This window comes from Scylla paramamosain, chromosome 25, assembly GCF_035594125.1.
Source record: "Scylla paramamosain isolate STU-SP2022 chromosome 25, ASM3559412v1, whole genome shotgun sequence".
Classification (NCBI taxonomy): Eukaryota; Metazoa; Arthropoda; class Malacostraca; order Decapoda; family Portunidae; genus Scylla; species Scylla paramamosain.
In genome coordinates this window covers 11863393-11885209 of record NC_087175.1, presented here as the reverse complement: position 1 = coordinate 11885209, position 21817 = coordinate 11863393, and positions in this window count along the sequence as shown.

The window sequence follows — 21817 nt, the reverse complement described above, 5'->3', positions numbered from 1 at the left end:
TTCCGAGCAGAAATATAAAGTGCATGAGATTCTGGTGATGGAAGGCTTCAGTACCTTTTGTGGGCCACCTCTCTATCATGTATAGCACGAGAACAAGCTGTGTTAAACCAAGGTTTAGAAGGTTTAGGACGAGAAAAAGAGTGAGGAATGTACGCCTCCATGCCAGACACTGTCACCTCTGTTATGCGCTCAGCACACAAAGACGGGTCTCTGATACGGAAGCAGTAGTCATTCCAAGGAAAATTAGGAAAATACCTCCTCATGTCTCCCCAACTAGCAGAGGCAAAACGCCAGAGGCACCTTCGCTTAGGGGGATCCTGAGGAGGGATTGGAGCGATAAGACAAGATTGTGATCGGAGGAGCCCAACGGAGAAGAAAGGGTGACAGCATAAGCAGAAGGATTAGAGTTCAGGAAAAGTTTCAAGAATGTTGGGCGGAGCTCCAAGACGGTCAGGAATACGAGTAGGGTGTTGCACCAGTTGCTCTAGGTCATGGACGATAGCAAAGTTGTAGGCTAGTTCACCAGGATGGTCAGTGAAGGGAGACGAAAGCCAAAGCTGGTGGTGAACATTGAAGTCTCCAAGAATGGAGATCTCTGCAAAAGGGAAGAGAGTCAGCATGTGCTCCACTTTGGAAGTTAAGTAGTCAAAGAATTTCATATAATCAGATTAATTAGGTGAGAGGTATACAGCACAGATAAATTTAGTATGAGAGTGACTCTGTAGTCGTTGCCAGATGGTGGAAAACTCGAAAGATTCAAGAGCGTGAGCACGAGAGCAGGTTAAATCATTGCGCACATAAACGCAGCATCCAGCTTTGGATCGAAAATGAGGATAGAGAAAGTAGGAAGGAACAGAAAAGGGGCTACTGTCAGTTGCCTCAGACACCTTAGTTTCAGTGAGATGTCTAAGATGAGATGAGGTTTAGAAGAGGAGAGGTGGTGTTCTACAGATTGAAAATTAGATCTTAGACCGCGAATGTTACAGAAGTTAATGAAGAGAAAGTTGAGGGGGATGTCAAGACACTTAGGGTCGTCGACAGAAAGGCAGTCCGACCTGGGGACATTTATGGTCTCCTCCCCAGATGGGGACTCCGAGTCTAGTGTAGGAGTCGCCATGATGATTTTAAAATTTTTGAGTGAAGGGTGTGTGCTTAGGTGCTTGTAGTTTTGTATGGATGAAGAGAGTTGTCTTTAGAGGGCAGGCTGTGACTGCCCTCTTGTGTTGTGAGACACAAACGGAAACGTTCAGTGAGGTCACAGCTGGGTTCAATGATAAGTTCACAGCATCCTCTGAACAGTGCTTTAGACCTCACTGGAAGTAATTATCGTTTCGGCAGGTGTCTACTGCTCCTCCTACTTAGGGATAACACCAGAGTTTGTCCCCATTCTCTAGCTCTCAAGGGAATTTCACACCCACTTCCAGTCCTTAGGGATAATTATCTGCGATCCACTTAGCTCAGATAAATACAGCCGTATGTAGCAACCTCTCAATTCCAGTTCAGTCACAGTCAGAGACAGTCAGTCACCCAGTCATGAGCAGTCAGTTTTGGTCTCTCACTCAGTTCTGCTCAATCACAGTCAGCCGTGAGAGACGCTGCTCAGTTATAAATCATACCACTTCAGAGAGAAAGAGTACAATCATTCGTCACGTTACAATTTCGTCTCGAGTTGAGTGTGTACGATCAGTCATCTATTAAATCAAGAACTCTCGTCATCGTGTCTTTTATTTGCACATATCATTATATCAAATCATTATATTAACTAACTACCCACGACCTCCAGGCTACCAGAATCACCGCCTCACTCCGGTCCTCCACGCTACCAACACTCCAAGCATCCTCATCGACTCAGCAAGGAACAATCATCTTCAATCTTCATATCAGATGTACAAGTAGCACACAACCAGAAACAGTGGTGGGTAACAAGCTAGAAGCAGGTGGCATCAACATTCATCGATACAGTGGTGGCAAAAGTTCTAGAACAAAATCATTAAGATATACAAACAAAACATCACCAATAAAAATTTGAAAAAGAATGTTACCAAATTGCTGGCAAGTCAGGGGCGAGTTGCATAAACCCATTGGAACCACTCATAATGACCTGATGGCGTACAAAAGGCAGTAATCTCACAGCTACTAGAATCCAAAGGAATTTGCCATAAACCTGATTTGAGGTCATGAGTAGTGAATACAGTGTTATCTTTCCCGATGGACTGCAAAAGGCCACAGGAGGTTAATGATTAGGGACGGTCACAGAGTTAACTTTCCGAAAATCATCTTCAGCACGAAAAGAACCGTCTTTTTTTTGGAACCAAAAAACAGTGGTGAGTCCCGTGGAAAGTGTGATTCTTGGATGATACAGTCTTTCAGCATTCCATCAACTAAATTCTGAACAACAGCACGCTGACTGTGAGGCAAACAATAGGAAGGCACAAAGGAAGGACGTGTATCAGATTTTAACCGAATGTGACAGCCGGTTTGTGTTTGACTAGCAAGTCGAGGAGACGAGACTTTGTTGTTGGGAAATCCAACACGTTAACATGAGGTGAGAGCTGAGAAATAAGATCAGCGGTATCATAAGAAATATCTGTGTTAGAAGAAACAGAAGCAATAAGATGTGGGGAGTCGTTAAAGGACCTACTGTCACAGACTTAAAAAGAACTAAGAAGTACGCTGCTCTTGAGAGAAATCGGGGCACTGGTTAGGTTAATCACCAAGGCATCAGTTACATGATTCTCTCGGTAAAACTGCATACCTTGAAAGGGAACAATAACATTGGGAAGAGCGAGAGAGTGCTCCAGACAAGACGGCAGTAATCTTTCCCACATTGAGTTTGACGGTTCTGAAATTTTGACGGAGAGGTTGTTAGAACTTGCTCTCGCTGCCATTCTTGAATTATGAAACATTCTTTTGTCATGTGGTTACTTGGATCATGAACAAGGCACAATTTAGACGGACGCTCAAGAAACGTGCGAAGTCTCGGGGCCGGAGACGGCGGTCGAGTATACCGTGTCTGAGCAGAGGAGTGAAAGCGGATGGGACACTCAAGAGGCATGTGAGGTCTCGGGGCCGAAGAAAGCGAGCGCGTACATCGTGTAGGAGCAGAGGAATAAAAATGGACACGACGACCAGGTGATAAAGGTTTAGGACGAGAGTGGCCTGAAAACTGCTGAGAAGGCACATTCCTAGAAGTTGCGTCACGCTCGAGTGAAGGCGATGAGCTAGCAGACTTGAGGTGAATATTTTAAGAAAGAACCAACATGAGTAGGTGTGACCATCTTTGAGACAATAAGTGCATGAGAAAGCTGAAAGGCGGGATGAAGGCAACACTTGGGAGGAAAGACGCTCAACGGGAGATGTCTAAGGTGGAGGTGAAGGTGCAGGAGACGGGTCACTAACAACAGGTGACAGGCTATGAGAATGAGGCAATTCCTGCAGTTTGTTACTGATTTTCATGGCAAAATCATAAAGGAAGTCAGTGGGTTTAATCTCAATAGTGGAAAAAACGTCTTTTCCGAGGATTAAGATAATTAACATAACTTGTGAACTCTAGGAAGACTTATAGTTTATCTAGACTTATCTGACCAGTTTGTATCCAGTTTCCAGACTTCAAAAATTCAATGATATCATGTGCGTACTCGGTAGCATGAATTTGACCAACCATGTGACTTTCATTTCTAAGCTGTGAAGTAAGCGACTCAGCATAACGAAAAGCCCATAGAAAGGATTGGTGAGTCCGTGAAGCTCCAAAGACACGCAAGAAATTACTACAAAACTCAGCATAATCATCCCGAAGCATACAAGGATTAAAGGAGTGAGCTGACATCATGGTAAAGCCAAGTGACCTTGGTATTAGTTGTGATCGAACAAAAGAGGTGCCCCAGAGGTGATGCTACTGTTAGTCATCAAGTCCTCACATTGTTGCAAAAACGACAAGGCAGAGGGATCAAATATAAGAGCGACTAGCAGCTGAGCGTTGGGGTGAGAAGACTTGACTAAATATAGAAGCTCCAGAGGTGCAGTAGCAATGACAGTAGGGTATAGCCAGAGATGCAATCAATTAAATGACGTGAAATTCAGAGAGACTAATACAATTTGAGTTCATTTTGTTAAGTATTGTATGTGGAGTTCTCTACCTCAGCTTTCCATTAATGACAGACACACTCAACACATGGATGGATGAATCCTCTGTATACGTATATCCAGCATCTGTGAGGGAAGGAGAGAATTAATAACAGAAGCAGCACATTGCTCTCAGGTTCGTGGATAATAATTTGTCATGAATTGGGATATGAGATTTACAGTTGTAGAAACATCGAGAGAGAAAAAAAAAAAAAAATGAGATGGAGAGATGAATCTGGTATGGAGACGTAAAGAATGGGAACAACCTAAGAGGATAGGAACATGAAGAGGGGAGACTTATGCGAGGCGCTGATCCCTGTTGTTAAGAAAATGAGAGAAATGGGTTTCCTTTTAAACTCTTAATAGAGTACCGTATATTTTCGTAATGTTTGTAGCACAGAACTGACTATGACTTCTCCTCAAGCTCAATAAAATGATTTCGTGCCAGTTTAGAGTTCAGAGCTCGAGGAGAATTTAAGCTTGATGAGAAGTCATAGTCAGTTCAGTGCTACAAGCATTATGAAAATATACGGTACTCTATTAAGAGTTTAAAAAGGAAACCCACTTTTGTCATTTTCTTAACAACAGGGATCAGCGCCTCGCATAAGTCTCCCCTCTTCATGTTCCTATCCTCTTAGGTTGTTCCCATTCTTTGCGTCTCCATTCCAGATCCATCTCTCCATTTCATCTTTTTCCCCTCTCGATGTTCCTACAACTGCAAATCTCATATCCAATTCATTACATTATTACCCACGAACCTGATACCAATGTGCCGCTTCTGTTATTAAGCCTCTCCATCCCTCACAGATGCTAGATATACGTATACAGAGGATTCATCCACCCATGTGTTGAGTGTGTCTGTCATTAATGGAAAGCTGAGGTAGAGAACTCTGTATACAACACTTAACAAAATTAACTCAAATTGTATTGGTCTTTCTGAACTCCGCGTCATTTAACTAATTGCATCTCTGGCTATATCCTGTTGTCATTGCTACTGCACCTCTGAAGCTCCTATATTTAGTCAAGTCTTCTCACCCCAACGCTCAGCTGCTAGTCGCTCTTATATTTGATCCTATAGATATTAATAAAGCCAAAGCTGAATTTAGAAAAAGAAAAAAAAAAGCATAGGACTGAGTTGAAGCAGACATTCCTTTAGTCCTATAACTAGTAAACTCTTGAACAGCCTCACTCTCTATGCTTTTTCCATGTTCCCGCCCATGTCTCTCTTACTAACAGAGTACACACCAAGACACACCGGAAACGTACTGACATTGCGATAATTGGAAGTTATGTATTATAATTTGTTTGACAATCTCCATTTAATTATTATTATTTATTATTATTTTTTTTTAAGCTTGTTAACAGCCCTCAACCATTTTCCGTTTGATATGAAAAACATGTTTTTCATTATATGCTAGCTCTTTGACCCCGAATTACATCTATATCTGTCGTACATATCCCGTACACATTCCCGTAAGTGGCACCGCCACTGAACACAAACAGCCAACGACACCTGATTTACGAGAGCCACACGCCCTCCAGGCCTCGCGTTGAATAGGGAGGTATACGTCCAGAGAAAATATAAAGAACTGATGCCTAGTAGTAATGTAATAATGTAATAATCGACAAATGAATGAAAATATAATAGTGATATTACAAGATGTGAACTCTGCTTGAGTCAGATTAAGTTTGAGGATATTAAATTAGCTTGGGTTAAATGATTAGTGTTCGGATGGATAGTTTTACTAAAGAGACCAAGTATACAGTGATGCTAAGCCGGATTCATTATACTCGTGATAATTTCCCTAAATCAAATTCGATAAAGAAGATAAAATACAAAGAATAGAGTACCTGCTGATTAAATAAAGAAAAAAAATGTAAACTTAAAGTGTACTGTATCCAGTTTTTTTTTTTTTCATCTAGAAATATGAATAAATTCTGATCATCGTTTGCCTTACTCCTTGTCGAACAAAAGCTATGAGCTTAAAAGGTTAAAAGGTCAAAAGCTTAAAAGCAAGTATCTTTGGCTAATACACTCAATGTCACAAACACCATAGGGCATGCGGACATGGTAAGTGTCACTGAGAGATGTTCCCACCGCTGACTGGCTTCTGTGTTCCCTGTTTGTTTTACAATGCATGTATGGTAAATTGATATATTCCCGACGGAAAGTTTTATTGATGTATAAAGCAAAGAACATTTTTCCAGTTTATTTTCTAGTATTTTTTTTTTTTTTTATGCATACCTTATGTTTTTTTTTTTTTTTTTGCGTGTTTTTACTGTTGATGTGTTTACGTAACCCTTCATAGTGTTCATTATAAAAGTATATAGTACAAAATCATTACTGTATTATTCTTGTTCGGACTTTTTGAGGTTTTGTACAAAATATATAGTTTTCAATGTTAATAATTTTAGCATATATATATATATATATATATATATATATATATATATATATATATATATATATATATATATATATATATATATATATATATATATATATATATATATATATATATATATATATATATATTTATTTATTTATTTATTTATTTATTTATTTATTTATTTATTTATTTATTTATTAATCTCCTAACGCTATTTCACACGGCAATACCGCTATGTTAAAAAAAATAATGAAGTATGAGGCGTGTCTTCCTGTGGCCGTTGACATCAATGAAGTCACGAAATTCCCAGGGTTACGACGAGCATGGAAAGCAAGGAACATCTTGTCTTGCGTTAACGGCAGATGACGAACGCAAAGTCAAACAGAAGTGAACTTTCTGCAGACAGACGGTGGCGGTGGTGACAGTGTACGTATGTGAAAGCCAATATTCTAAATATCATGACAATAATGGAATCGCATTATTTATTTATTTATTTTTTTTATTTATTTTTTTTATGTAGGAAGGATACTGGCCAAGGGCAACAAAAATCTAATAAAAAAAAATGCCCACTGAAATGCCAGTCCCTTAAAAGGGTCAAAGCAGTGGTCAAAAATTGGTGGATAAGTGTCTTGAAACCTCCCTCTTGAAGGAATTCAAGTCATAGGAAGGTGGAAATACAGAAGCAGGCAAGGAGTTCCAGAGTTTACCAGAGAAAGGGATGAATGATTGAGAATACTGGTTAACTCTTGCGTTAGAGAGGTGGACAGAATAGGGGTGAGAGAAAGAAGAAACTCTTGTGCAGCGAGGCCGCGGAAGGAAGGGAGGCATGCAGTTAGCAAGATCAGAAGAGCAGTTGGCATGAAAATAGCGGTAGAAGACAGCTAGATATGCAACACTGCGGCGGTGAGAGAGGGGCTGAAGACAGTCAGTTAGAGGAGAGGAGTTGATGAGACGAAAAGCTTTTGATTCCACCCTGTCTAGAACAGCAGTATGGAAACCCCCCAGACATGTGAAGCATACTCCATACATGGACGGATAAGGCCCTTGTACAGAGTTAGCAGCTGGGGGGGGGTGAGAAAAACTGGCGGAGACGTCTCAGAACACCTAACTTCATATAAGCTGTTTTAGCTAGAGATGAGATGTGAAGTTTCCAGTTCAGATTATAAGTAAAGGACAGACCGAGGATGTTCAGTGTAGAAGAGGGGGACAGTTGAGTGTCATTGAAGAAGAGGGGATAGTTGTCTGGAAGATTGTGTCGAGTTGATAGATGGAGGAATTGAGTTTTTGAGGCATTGAACAATACCAAGTTTGCTCTGCCCCAATCAGAAATTTTAGAAAGATCAGAAGTCAGGCGTTCTGTGGCTTCCCTGCGTGATATGTTTACCTCCTGAAGGGTTGGACGTCTATGAAAAGACGTGGAAAAGTGCAGGGTGGTATCATCAGCATAGGAGTGGATAGGACAAGAAGTTTGGTTTAGAAGATCATTAATGAATAATAAGAAGAGAGTGGGTGACAGGACAGAACCCTGAGGAACACCACTGTTAATAGGTTTAGGAGAAGAACAGTGACCGTCTACCACAGCAGCAATAGAACGGTCAGAAAGGAAACTTGAGATGAAGTTACAGAGAGAAGGATAGAAACAGTAGGAGGGTAGTTTGGAAATCAAAGCTTTGTGCCAGACTCTATCAAAGGCTTTTGATATGTCCAAGGCAACAGCAAAAGTTTCACCAAAGTCTCTAAAAGAGGATGACCAAGACTCAGTAAGGAAAGCCAGAAGATCACCAGTAGAGCGGCCTTGACGGAACCCATACTGGCGATCAGATAGAAGGTTGTGAAGTGATAGATGTTTAAGAATCTTCCTGTTGAGAATAGATTAAAAACTTTAGATAAGCAGGAAATTAAAGCAATAGGACGGTAGTTTGAGGGATTAGAGCGGTCACCCTTTTTAGGAACAGGTTGAATGTAGGCAAACTTCCAGCAAGAAGGAAAGGTAGATGTTGACAGACAGAGCTGAAAGAGTTTGACTAGGCAAGGTGCAAGCACGGAGGCACAGTTTCGGAGAACAATAGGAGGGACCCCATCAGGTCCATAAGCCTTCCGAGGGTTTAGGCCAGCGAGGGCATGGAAAACATCATTACGAAGAATTTTAAAACGTGGCATGAAGTAGTCAGAGGGAGGAGGAGAGGGAGGAACAAGCCCAGAATCGTCCAAGGTAGAGTTTTTAGCAAAGGTTTGAGCAAAGAGTTCAGCTTTAGAAATAGATGTGATAGCAGTGGTGCCATCTGGTTGAAGTAGAGGAGGGAAAGAAGAAGAAGCAAAGTTATTGGAGATATTTTTGGCTAGATGCCAGAAATCACGAGGGGAGTTAGATCTTGAAAGGTTTTGACATTTTCTGTTAATGAAGGAGTTTTTGGCTAGTTGGAGAACAGACTTGGCATGGTTCCGGGCAGAAATATAAAGTGCATGAGATTCTGGTGAAGGAAGGCTTAAGTACCTTTTGTGGGCCACCTCTCTATCATGTATAGCACGAGAACAAGCTGTGTTAAACCAAGGTTTAGAAGGTTTAGGACGAGAAAAAGAGTGAGGAATGTACGCCTCCATGCCAGACACTATCACCTCTGTTATGCGCTCAGCACACAAAGACGGGTCTCTGACACGGAAGCAGTAGTCATTCCAAGGAAAATCAGCAAAATACCTCCTCAGGTCCCCCCAACTATGATATAAATTTGATATAAACTGTTACATAATTTAATTTCAGTGTAATTATTTCAGTATACTTGTATTATGATGTATGTGAAGTGATACATAATTTCCGTTGATATAGAAAATGCGGTGCCTCCAGGCACTGATATAACATAGTCTTATGGTGTCGAATCGTAGCTGAAACTATAGCTACTACACTCCACATGTTTGCTATTATAGCTGCTAACATCTGCTATCAGGTGTGATCGTGCTACCCATGAAAAAAAAATAGTATTAGTGAATGATAAACCTCAAGACTCTGTATGCATCAAACATTTCAGATGAGTTCTTTTCAATAACATCTGGGGTGTCCAGAATCTTCGCTCTTTCTCGCTGGTCCACCCGGAAGGTCTTCCTGTCCGGTAGCAAGAAAATGACAAGCATCAAAAGATCTTAAATGTCGATGGGGTTTCCCCTTTGCTTGTAAACAAACGGCTCGTGACGGCGTCCGTCTCCTCCACGCCGCACGGTCGCTGTTTTTGTGACGTCAAAACGGAATAACGGGAACCGTGAAATATGAAGGCCTGTCAGCACCAGGAAACACTGTAAACAATGTTTCCAAACTAGTTTTCAAATGTTTCCAAAGTTTGTAAACAGTTTACAAGATGGATGGATGGATGATGAGTAGATAGATGGAAGGATGGATGAGTGGATAGATGGATGAATGAATGAATGGATGTGTGGATAGATGGATCGATGAATGGATGAGTGGATTGAGGGATGTATGGACGGATGAGTGGATGAATGGTCTGGACAGGAAACATTATTTCCAAACTATTTCCCAAATATTTCCAAACTATTTGGAAACTGTTTACAAACTGTTTGTATGTAGTGTTTTCAAGATAAGATAAGATAAGTTATTTTATTTGTCACATTGTTATACATTGGCGTATGCAAGTGAAATTCTTTATGGCTACTGCCTCCAGAGAAAGTAAAGACATAGTATAATTATAAAAAAAATAGACATTATTAAAAGTATCAATCACATAAAACATACATATCTATATAACATATAAAACATGTTCCTTATGAATAAAAGTGGTTAAAAAGCACAATGTTGCTGGGAATAAAAGATTTCTTATATCGATCTTTTTTTTTTTTTCATAATGGGTAGTGCCAACCTTCTTGATCTTAAGAATATGAGACAGTTATTTAGAGAGTAGGTGTTGTTTTGCATTATTTTATCCACTTGTTTTAGTACAGGCTCTTTATACAGTATATCTGGTGTAGTCACTTCTGCACCTAACCTTTTAGCCTTTCCAACTATTTTATTTAGCTTATTTTTATCTGCAGAACTTAGTGTTTTATACCACGTAGTGAATGAGAAATATATAATTGACTCTAAGGTGGATTTATAAAACAAATTAATCTTTTTTTTTTTCTACATGGACATTATCTAAAATTCTGAGAAAATGAAGCCTTTGATTGCATTTTTTCCTGAATAGATCTGTGTTTGCGTTGCCTTTCAGTTCATCATTAATTACAGTACCAAGATATTTATATTGGTTTACCCGCTCCACAGGTTCCCCCTCAATCCTGATAATATCTGGAACATTTATGACCTTTATCCTAAAATCTATAATAATTTCTTTGGTTATCTTTATATCTAATACTAAATTTTTTTTTTTTTACACCATTCAGTGAATTTTTGGACCTGAGTTATGTAATTTCCGCAGTCATCATTCAGTATCTTTCCCGTAATTACTGTATCATCGGCATATTTGATTATGGTACAGTTGTCATAAACACTCTTATGCTCATATAATAATATAATAATGGGGACAACACACAACCCTGAGGCGCACCTGTGCTAATGGCTATTTTATCAGACTGTAGACTGCCGATTTTAGTATACTGAGGACTCTGTGTTAAAAAAAAAATAAAATAAAATAAAAAAAATCCACTTCAATATATAACCCATCTGCAATAATTTATTTAAAAGTACATGGGGCTGACCTAAAATCTTTGAATAGACGTCTTATTGATAAATTTTTCTTATCTAAATGCTCACAAATATAATTTATAAAAGTTAGGCTTGCATCTTGTACATTTCCGTTTTTATAGTAAGCAAATTGCATTTGATCCCTGAAATGTTTCATTTTATCGCATAAATGGTTCCTAACAATATTTTCTAAATATTTCATGATATTTGATGTAAGAGCAATAGGTCTAAAATCATTAAATTGTTTTGGTAATGAAATTTTGACATTGGGTTTAATTTCGGTTAATTTCTATATCTGAGGCAATTCACCCTGGTCGATAGAGTCCTGGAACAGCCGCTGCAGCACTGGTGTCAACTGTACCGCACAACACTTGAGTGCCCTTGCTGGCACCCCATCCGGCCCCGTGGCCATGCTCACACGCACCCGCTTTAGTTCTCTCATCACCACTTCCTCTGTTATCACTATTTGCTCGTCTATCCTGATTCTTATGACGCCCATCACCTCATTCCGTTCTGCACTAAAATCATATTGTTAAAACCTTGCGAAAAATGAGTTAATTTCGTTTACATATGTAGCCACGTTTTTTTGGGTTCAGGTGTAGATTGATTTTTATTATATCCACACAGTGTCATAAGTCCTCTCCAGGCGTCCTTCGTTTTATTTGTCCTGAAAAGTCTTTCAGTTTTTTCCCTTGTAAGCTTTTTCGAGTCCGTTTTTATTTTATTTATGTGTTTTTGCAGTTCCTTTTTCTGGTTTATAATTCCACTTTTTCTTATTCTTCATTTTTCTTTTTACAATAATATTAGCTCCTTATTAATCCACGGCTTATTATTAAGAAATATTTTCATGTCTTTGGTCGGTATAACCATGTCTAAGCAAAAGTTAAAATGCGCATTAAAAATATCTGTTTTCACTAATGTCTGTTCCATTTTCTATCAGTACGTTCCAGTTTGTACATTCCAGGCAGGCTTGAAGCTAAGCGATGTTTTCTGGTGTAAACATGGTTAAAGTGTGCCCGGGTGACATAAATTTGCGCGCTGCATGTACTTCTAAACCACTGGGGGTTGTTTATTATAGGATGCTGTTCATAGAAATATATGAAATAATTCCATTTGCGCCATATTTTCTAATACCTTTTTTACTCTACCCAAAAACCAATACGACTCGAGCACTCCATTTGTAGAAAACGTATTTGAATTAAACGCACGTCACGTTTCTCTATAATTCGTGCACTGCTACAAATGATCCACACAAGAAAACAACCAGTCATGTGAAGCCGTACCTTCTTGACCCCTCCTATACGGCCATTCTACCGCATGAATAAAAAAAAAAAAAAAACTGCCCGTGTGAAGCGAGACTGAAGAAAACTTCAACTTCATCTCACGTTTCACGGAGAGCTAATGCATTGTTTTATTATTATTATTATCATCATCATTATTATTATTATTATTATTATTATTATTATTATTATTATTATTATTATTATTATTATTATTATCATTATTATTATTTATTGTTGTTGATGTTGTTGTTGTTGTTGTTGTTTTAATAATAATAATAATAGTAATAATAATAATAATAATAATAATAATAATAATAATAATAATAATAATAAGGATAATAATAATAATAATAATAATAATAATAATAATAATAATAATAATAATAATAATAATAATAATAATAATAATAATAATAATAATAATAATAATAATAATAATAATAATAATAATAATAATAATAATAATAATAAAAATAATAATAATAATAACTTTTATTATTATTATTATTATTATTATTATTATTATTATTATTGTTATTATTATTATTATTATTATTATTATTATTATTATTATTATTATTATTATTATTATTATTATTATTATCATTTTTATGTATCATCATTATCGGTCGTCCGTCTTTCACCTTACATCCTATATGGGCCTCTCTCTCTCTCTCTCTCTCTCTCTCTCTCTCTCTCTCTCTCTCTCTCTCTCTCTCTCTCTCTCTCTCTCTCCTTCCTTTTCTTCTCCCACTTGTTTTTATTCTTCCTTCTCCTAACTAACCATCACCACATTTATCAGTTAATTAACTTATTCATTGTCCTTTCTCACTACTTGTCAGTTTCATTAACCCCAGATCACACATTGGCGAATTTGGATGGCGAACGCGTTGGAACTCCGCTGCGACTTGTTGGCAGCGGAGTTGCCGCGAGTTTGCAGCATAGTTGCCGCGCGTTCCCAACGGACTAGGAGCAGAATCGTCATAGCGGGCTGAATCGCAGCGCGTTCGCCAGGCGATGGCAAGTGTTTTGGACAGCTCAAAACATTCGCAGTGGAGTCGTCATGACTGAGAGACTCAGCACGTTCGCAGCGGTGTCGCAGGACTGTTGCAGCGCCGTCGCAGCGGTGTAGCTCCTGTCGCAACGGATTTACATGTTCTTCGCTTTCGCACCGCTGTCGCAGCGGTTTCGCCAAAGTAGCAACCTCTTTTACATGCTCTTCACGCATTTGTGCTAGGCTCAGATGACACTGAATTGATACTTCCTTGGAAAGATGATTCTCTCTCTCTCTCTCTCTCTCTCTCTCTCTCTCTCTCTCTCTCTCTCTCTCTCTCTCTCTCTCTCTCTCTCTCTCTCTCTCTCTCTCTCTCTCTCTCTCTCTCTCTCTCTCTCTCTCTCAGTATTGTGTGATATTGTGTGACATTTTTCTATAATTTATTTGTTCGAGTCTCGACTTCTTTTCCACTCTACAAAGCATCCTGATGGCCCATGCACAAGGAGAGGTCAATCAAACATGAAAAGTTTTATAAGCGTCTCCTATAAATACATTCCATCGACGAGTCGCACTGCATTCGCAGCGCATTCGCGGTGGAGTGGGAGCGCATTCGCAACACGTTCGCAACGCGTTCACAGCACGTTCGCCAAGCATGCGAGTCGGAACACAATTCATAGCAGAGTTGCAGCGGAGTCGCCATCAAAATTCGCCATTGTGTGAACGGAGCTTTACTATTTATGTTTCTATTCAGTGAATCAGTGTATAGGTATGTTTATATCAGTGTTCCATATTGTACAAGTGATTAGGTAAAGAATATTATTTTGGCAATATTTACCTCTTCATATTTACCATAATTACCTTACCTGTTACCTGTTAACTGCGTTCAAGAAACAATACTTGAAATAAGCTTGTAACTGACGGAAATGAACAACTGAGGAAAGGTATAAGGAAGAACCAAAGCAAATGGTAAATTAACATAGAACAAATAACTGACTTGCTAAAACAGGCAAAATATTATCATCTTACAAACACTACTGAAACTAGTCGGTTGAAACAGCGTTACAGACAAAACTCAGCACGTACCATACTTTTATTTCCAGTGTTGGCAACAATCTCTTATTGCGGGATAGGTATGTAGGATTATTGTATTACTACTTTACTATATTTTCTCATATATTTCTATTCCCTTATTTTTTTTTTTTTATCCTCTTATCTTTGCCGGCGAGGGGAGTGACGAATAAAAGCCGTGCCTCACCACTGCTGATGTCAGGGGAATGGGGATAACAGATAGGTTTATTTATTCATCATATTTAGAGGTTATAGAGATGTGCAAGTATGTCTATAACAGGAGTTTTCCAATAGTTTATCAATTCTGCCGATAGTTTCATCATTACTCATACCATAGCGTGTGTTTAGGAGTAATACACTAATTATTGAATCAGTTACCAACTCTTTGCCGCCTCTACCCGAGTGGGTCAGACATGAGATCACGTCGTGACGCAGATGTCTGCAGGGCTGGCGAGTTGGAATCATTGTAAATATTACTTATCCTCTTTTCAACAGGTGTTTTGAATATCACGCAAGGGGTAACTACCAGGTTAGCAGTCCTTGAGAGAGAGAGAGAGAGAGAGAGAGAGAGAGAGAGAGAGAGAGAGAGAGAGAGAGAGAGAGAGAGAGAGAGAGAGAGAGAGAGAGGGCCGCATTGCAGCCTGGGGAAGGAAGTAGCAAGTTAAGTTTGCCATTCACATAACCCAGCTGCTCAGCGTCACTTGGATGAGTGAAGCCTTGTGTCTCACCATCAACGGGGAGACACTGACGCCCCGGAATGAGGTGGAGGTGCTGTGGATGATTTACTGCCGTAAGTTAACCTTCAGGACCAACGTGGAGGGACCCGCAATAGAGGCCTCGGGAAAGCTGGCATCTCTGAGGAGAATCTCCAACCTCCTAGACGTCAAAGGACTGGAGTTGCTCTACAAGGCGCAGGTCCGCTCCCCTTTGGAATATGCCTCCCTGGCCTGGGGCGGCACGGCCAGCAAGCACCTCGCTCTCCTGGACAAGGTGTAGGACCGGGTGGTGATGCTCATCAGGGAAAGTGAGCTCGGCCTTAACCAGGATTGGCATTAAAAAGTATCCTCCCCAAAAACCCACTCAAAAAAAAAAAATAAATAAATAAAAAATAAAAATAACAAGCCTAAGTGGGTTTATATATATATATATATATATATATATATATATATATATATATATATATATATATATATATATATATATATATATATATATATATATATATATATATATATATATATATATATATATATATTACACATATCAAAATTTATTTTTATATCATAATGATAAATATGTACATATACATATGAAATGTAAAAGTAGTCAAGCCTGGCCCGTTCATTTCCTATATAGTACACGTTGATGGATGTCTTGATGGAGTCCCTCCTATTGTTCTCTAAAACTGTGCCTCCGTGCTTGCAATTTGCTAGTCAGATTCTTTCAACTCCTTTTATGAACATTTATCTTTCCTTGCTGGAAATTTGCCTTCATTCAGGCTGTTCCTAAAAAGGGTGACCGTTCTAATTCCTCAAACTACCGTCCCATAGCTTTAATTTTCTGCCTCTCTAAAGTTTTTAATCTATCCTCAACAGGAAGATTCCTAAACATCTATCATTTCGCAACCTTCTATCTGATTACCAGTATGGGTTCCGTCAAGACCGCCCTACTGGTGACGTGGCTTTGTTTACTGAATCTTGATCATCCTCTTTTAGAAATTTTAGTGAAACTTTTGTTATTGCCTTAGACATATCAAAAGCTTTTAATAGAGTCTGGCACAAAGCTTTAAATTCCAAACTACCCTCCTACGGTTTCTATCCTTCTCAAGCTCAAGTTTCCTTTCTGACCATTCTATTGCTGCTGTGGTAGACGGTCACTGTTCTTCTCATAAATATATTAAGAGAGGTGTTCCTCAAGATTCTGCCCTGTCACCCCCTCTCTCTGTTATTCATCTTTTTTTTTTTTTTTATGTAGGAGGGACACTGACCAAGGGCAACAAAAATCCAATAAAAAAAAAAAAAAAAAGCCCAGTGAGATGCCAGTCCCATAAAAGGGTCCAAAACGGTAGTCGAAAATTGAAGGATAAGTGTCTTGAAACTTCCCTCTTGAAGGAATTTAAGTCATAGGAAGGTGGAACAGAAGCAGCCAGGGAGTTCCAGAGTTTACCAGAGAAAGGGATGAATGAATGAGAATACTGATTAACTCTTGCATTAGAGAGGTGGACAGAATAGGGGTGAGAGAAAGAAGAAAGTCTTGTGTAGCGTAGCCGCGGTAAGAGGGAAGGCATGCAGTTAGCAAGATCAGAAGAACATTTAATATGAAAATAGCGGTAGAAGATAGCTAGAGATCAATGATCTTCAAAGCCAAAACTTCTTGTCCTATCACTCCTATGCTGATTATACCACCCTGCACTTTTCCATGTCTTTTCGTAGACTTCAGGAAGTAAGCAATTCTCGCAGGGAAGCCAAAGAACGCTTGATTTCTGATCTTTCTAAGATTTCTGAATGGGACAGAGCAAACTTCATTGTTGTTGTTTAATGCCTCAAAAACTCAATTTCTTCATCTGTCAACTCGATACAGTCTTCCAGGCAGCTATCCTCTCTTCTTCAGTTACACTCAACTGTTCCCCTCTTCTACAATGAATATCCTCGGTCTGTCCTTTACTTAAAATCTAAATTGGAAACTTTACATCTCATCTCTAGCTAAAACAGCTTTTATGAAGTTAGGTGTTCGGAGACGTCTCCGCCAGTTTTTCTCACCCCTGCCAGGCTAACTCTGTACAGGGCCCTTATCCGTCTACGTGTGGAGTATGCTTCATATGTCCTTGTCCTGTCTTCTAGACAAGGTGGAATCAAAAGCTTTCGTCTCATCAGCTCCTCTCCTCTAACTGACTGTTTTCAGGCTCTCTCTCATCGCCGCAATGTTGCATCTCCTGCTATCTTCTACCGCTATTTTCATGCCAACTGCTCTTATAATCTTGCTAACTGTATGCCTCACCTCCTCCCGCAGCCTCCCTGCACAAGGCTTTCTTCTTTCTCTCACCTCTATTCTGTCCACCTCTTTAATGCAAGAGTTAATAAGTATTCTCAGTCATTCATCCCTTTCTCTGGTAAACTCTGGAACTCCCTGTCTACTTCTGTATTTCCTCCTTCCTATGATCTGAATTCCTTCAAGAGGGAGGTTTCAAGACGCTTGTTCTGTAATTTCTGACTACCGTTTTCGACTGGTACCTCAATGGGCCTTATTTTTTATTATATTTCTATTGCTCTTGGCCGGTGACCCTCCTACATGAAAAAAAAAAAAAAGTTCAAACATTTTATTTCACTCTAGACTACTTTTTAGTTGCCTATCTAAACTGAGTTATATATATATATATATATATATATATATATATATATATATATATATATATATATATATATATATATATATATATATATATATATATATATATATATATATATATATATATATATATATATATATATATATATATATATATATATATATATATATATATATATATATATATATATATATATATATATATATATATATATATATATATATATATATATATATGTATAATATATATATATATATATATATATATATATATATATATATATATATATATATATATATATATATATATATATATATATATATATATATATATATATATATATATATATATATATATATATATATATATATATATATAATTATATGATATATATATATATATATATATATATATATATATATATATATATATATATATATATATATATATATATATATATATATATATATATATATATATATATATATATATATATATATATATATATATATATATATATATATATATATATATATATATATATATATATATATATATATATATATATATATATATATATATATATATATATATATATATATGTATAATATATATGTATATATATATATATATGTATATATATATATATATATATATATATATATATATATATATATATATATATATATATATATATATATATATATATATATATATATATATATATATATATATATATATATATATATATATATATATATATATATATATATATATATATATATATATATATATATATATATATATATATATATATATATATATATATATATATATATATATATATATATATATATATATATATATATATATATATATATATATATATATATATATATATATATATATATATATATATATATATATATATATATATATATATATATATATATATATATATATATATATATATATATATATATATATATATATATATATATATATATATATATATATATATATATATATATATATATATATATATATATATATATATATATATATATATATATATATATATATATATAATATATACATATATATTATACATATATATATATATATATATATATATATATATATATATATATATATATATATATATATATATATATATATATATATATATATATAACTCCAGGGAGGAGTTAGGATTCTTTTAATCTCTAACGTTTCGGCTGAATAGCCATCCTCAGTCTCTCTGAGGATGGCTATTCAGCCGAAACGTTAGAGATTAAAAAAATCCTAACTCCTCCCTGGATTTTTATCCCTCTTCCTAAACCCAACTACTTGTCAACATGAACAGTTCATTTATATATATATATATATATATATATATATATATATATATATATATATATATATATATATATATATATATATATATATATATATATATATATATATATATATATATATATATATATATATATATATATATATATATATATATATATATATATATATATATATATATATATATGAAGAATAAACAAAAAAAACAATAACCCCCCCAAAAAAAATGAGTTGGGTTTTCTTTTTTTAAACCGGTGTTTCTTTTTCCAACTCTGTACTACACACTCTCTAGCACCGGCGGGAGGTGGCGGGCCTCACCGTCATGTTCAGGGTGCAGACTCTCCTGCAGCCTGTCCAACAGGCCGAGGTCACCACCAGAGCCGTCGGCCGTGCCCCTGGGTAGCTGCTTTAGCCCAAGTGGCACCAACAAAGGCAGTTTCTCAATACGTACATCGGCAGGTGGAACACGTTTGTTACGTGCAGCCAAGTGTTGACTGGTCTAGACGACACTTCAAGGCTAAAGTGAACGTGTGGTTACAAACAGAACAGAGACAGGCTTTTAAATAGAAGGCATTGACAATGACTTCTTTAGCCTAATTGTTGTATTAAATATGTAACACATATGTAAAGCAACTCTGTATATATATATATATATATATATATATATATATATATATATATATATATATATATATATATATATATATATATATATATATATATATATATATATATATATATATATATATATATACATATATATATATATATATATATATAGAGAGAGAGAGAGAGAGAGAGAGAGAGAGAGAGAGAGAGAGAGAGAGAACGGGTACTCCATATACGTTGAGTGCCAGAACCGAGTGGTGAACAAACTTGTACTCATCAGCCTACAACTCTCACAACCTCACTGCAATAAAAGTGGTGTATATACGCGTCTGTGTGGAGCAACTATTTATTAAAGCAAAAATAATCGACAACAGTCACTATCGATAAAAGGAAGCAAAAAAAAAAAAAAAAGCACGACTAAACATGTGCTGGTGGCGCCTTGAGTGCAACGTACGTATGTAGTGTTATAGGCAGCACGCCAATTCCGCGAGTGTAGTGAACCAGGAAGGAGACTGTGGACATTAGGGCACATAGTAGCGTAATTATCTGCACAACGCCAAAAAATAAGAACGAATAGATAAATAAATAATGTATAATACACAAATAACGTGGAAATCATCATTTGCGTGAAGCACTAACGCTTTCTACCTATTGCCTAGAAAGGGGACAGGGTGACAGTGGTGGTATTGACTATTGTGAATACTAGCAAAGGTTTATTGGTGGTGTTCAGTATTAGGGTGCTATTGGTATAATGATGCTAGGGTGCATTTCATTATGTAAGAGGGGCACTGGCCATGGGAAACAAAAGGGAAGTAAAAAAAAAGAGGTGCCAGTCCATAAAAATAACAACCTGATGCATTATCCAAGGTTGGAGGATATGTCTCAAAACCTTCCTCTTTAAGTCATAGAAAGGGGGAAATACAGAAGCAAGAAGAAAGTTCCAGTTTATTTAGAGAAAGGGATGAAAGATTGAGAAAGCAATGGATAGTGGTTGGAGTATGGGAGTGGACAGGACAACAGTAGTGGAGATATGTGATGAGGTGTGATGGTGGTGGTGATAATACCAGCAGACAAGGAAGGCATTGATGATAACAGGTCATTATTACATTCCACTAAGCCAGTGGATTAATAGATTAACACAAAAAAAATATTAGTAATACGATCTTTACATGAGTGCTATAAATATTGAAGGTGAAATTGTAGCATAACGCTCCGAGTCGGAGGGTGAGGGTAGAAAGACAGAACTGTCAGTTCGGTCAGTGATTACTACTACGTCATAATTATACGTCACACCGACGTCACGACTTGAATGATCAACGGGGCATGTATCGTGATAGCAGCTAGCCTCGTTACGTGACTTCGAATAATTTAGCTCTGTTTACCCTGAACTTACTCTTATAAATGCCTTAATCATCCACATTTGGAACCAAAGCATAATTTTTGCCACTTTTTTTTTTTTTTATGTAGGAAGGATACTGGCCAAGGGCAACAAAAATCTAATAAAAAAATACCCACTGAAATGCCAGTCCCATAAAAGGGTCAAAGCAGTGGTCAAAAATTGGTGGATAAGTGTTTTGAAACCTCCCTCTTGAAGGAATTCAAGTCATAGGAAGGTGGAAATACAGAAGCAGGCAGGGAGTTCCAGAGTTTACCAGAGAAAGGGATGAATGATTGAGAATACTGGTTAACTCTTGCGTTAGAGAGGTGGACAGAATAGGGGTGAGAGAAAGAAGAAAGTGTTGTGCAGCGAGGCCGCGGAAGGAGGGGAGGCATGCAGTTAGCAAGATCAGAAGAGCAGTTGGCATGAAAATAGCGGTAGAAGACAGCTAGATATGCAACATTGCGGCGGTGAGAGAGAGGCTAAAGACAGTCAGTTAGAGGAGAGGAGTTGATGAGACGAAAAGCTTTTGATTCCACCCTGTCTAGAAGAGCAGTATGAGTGGAACCCCCCAGACATGTGAAGCA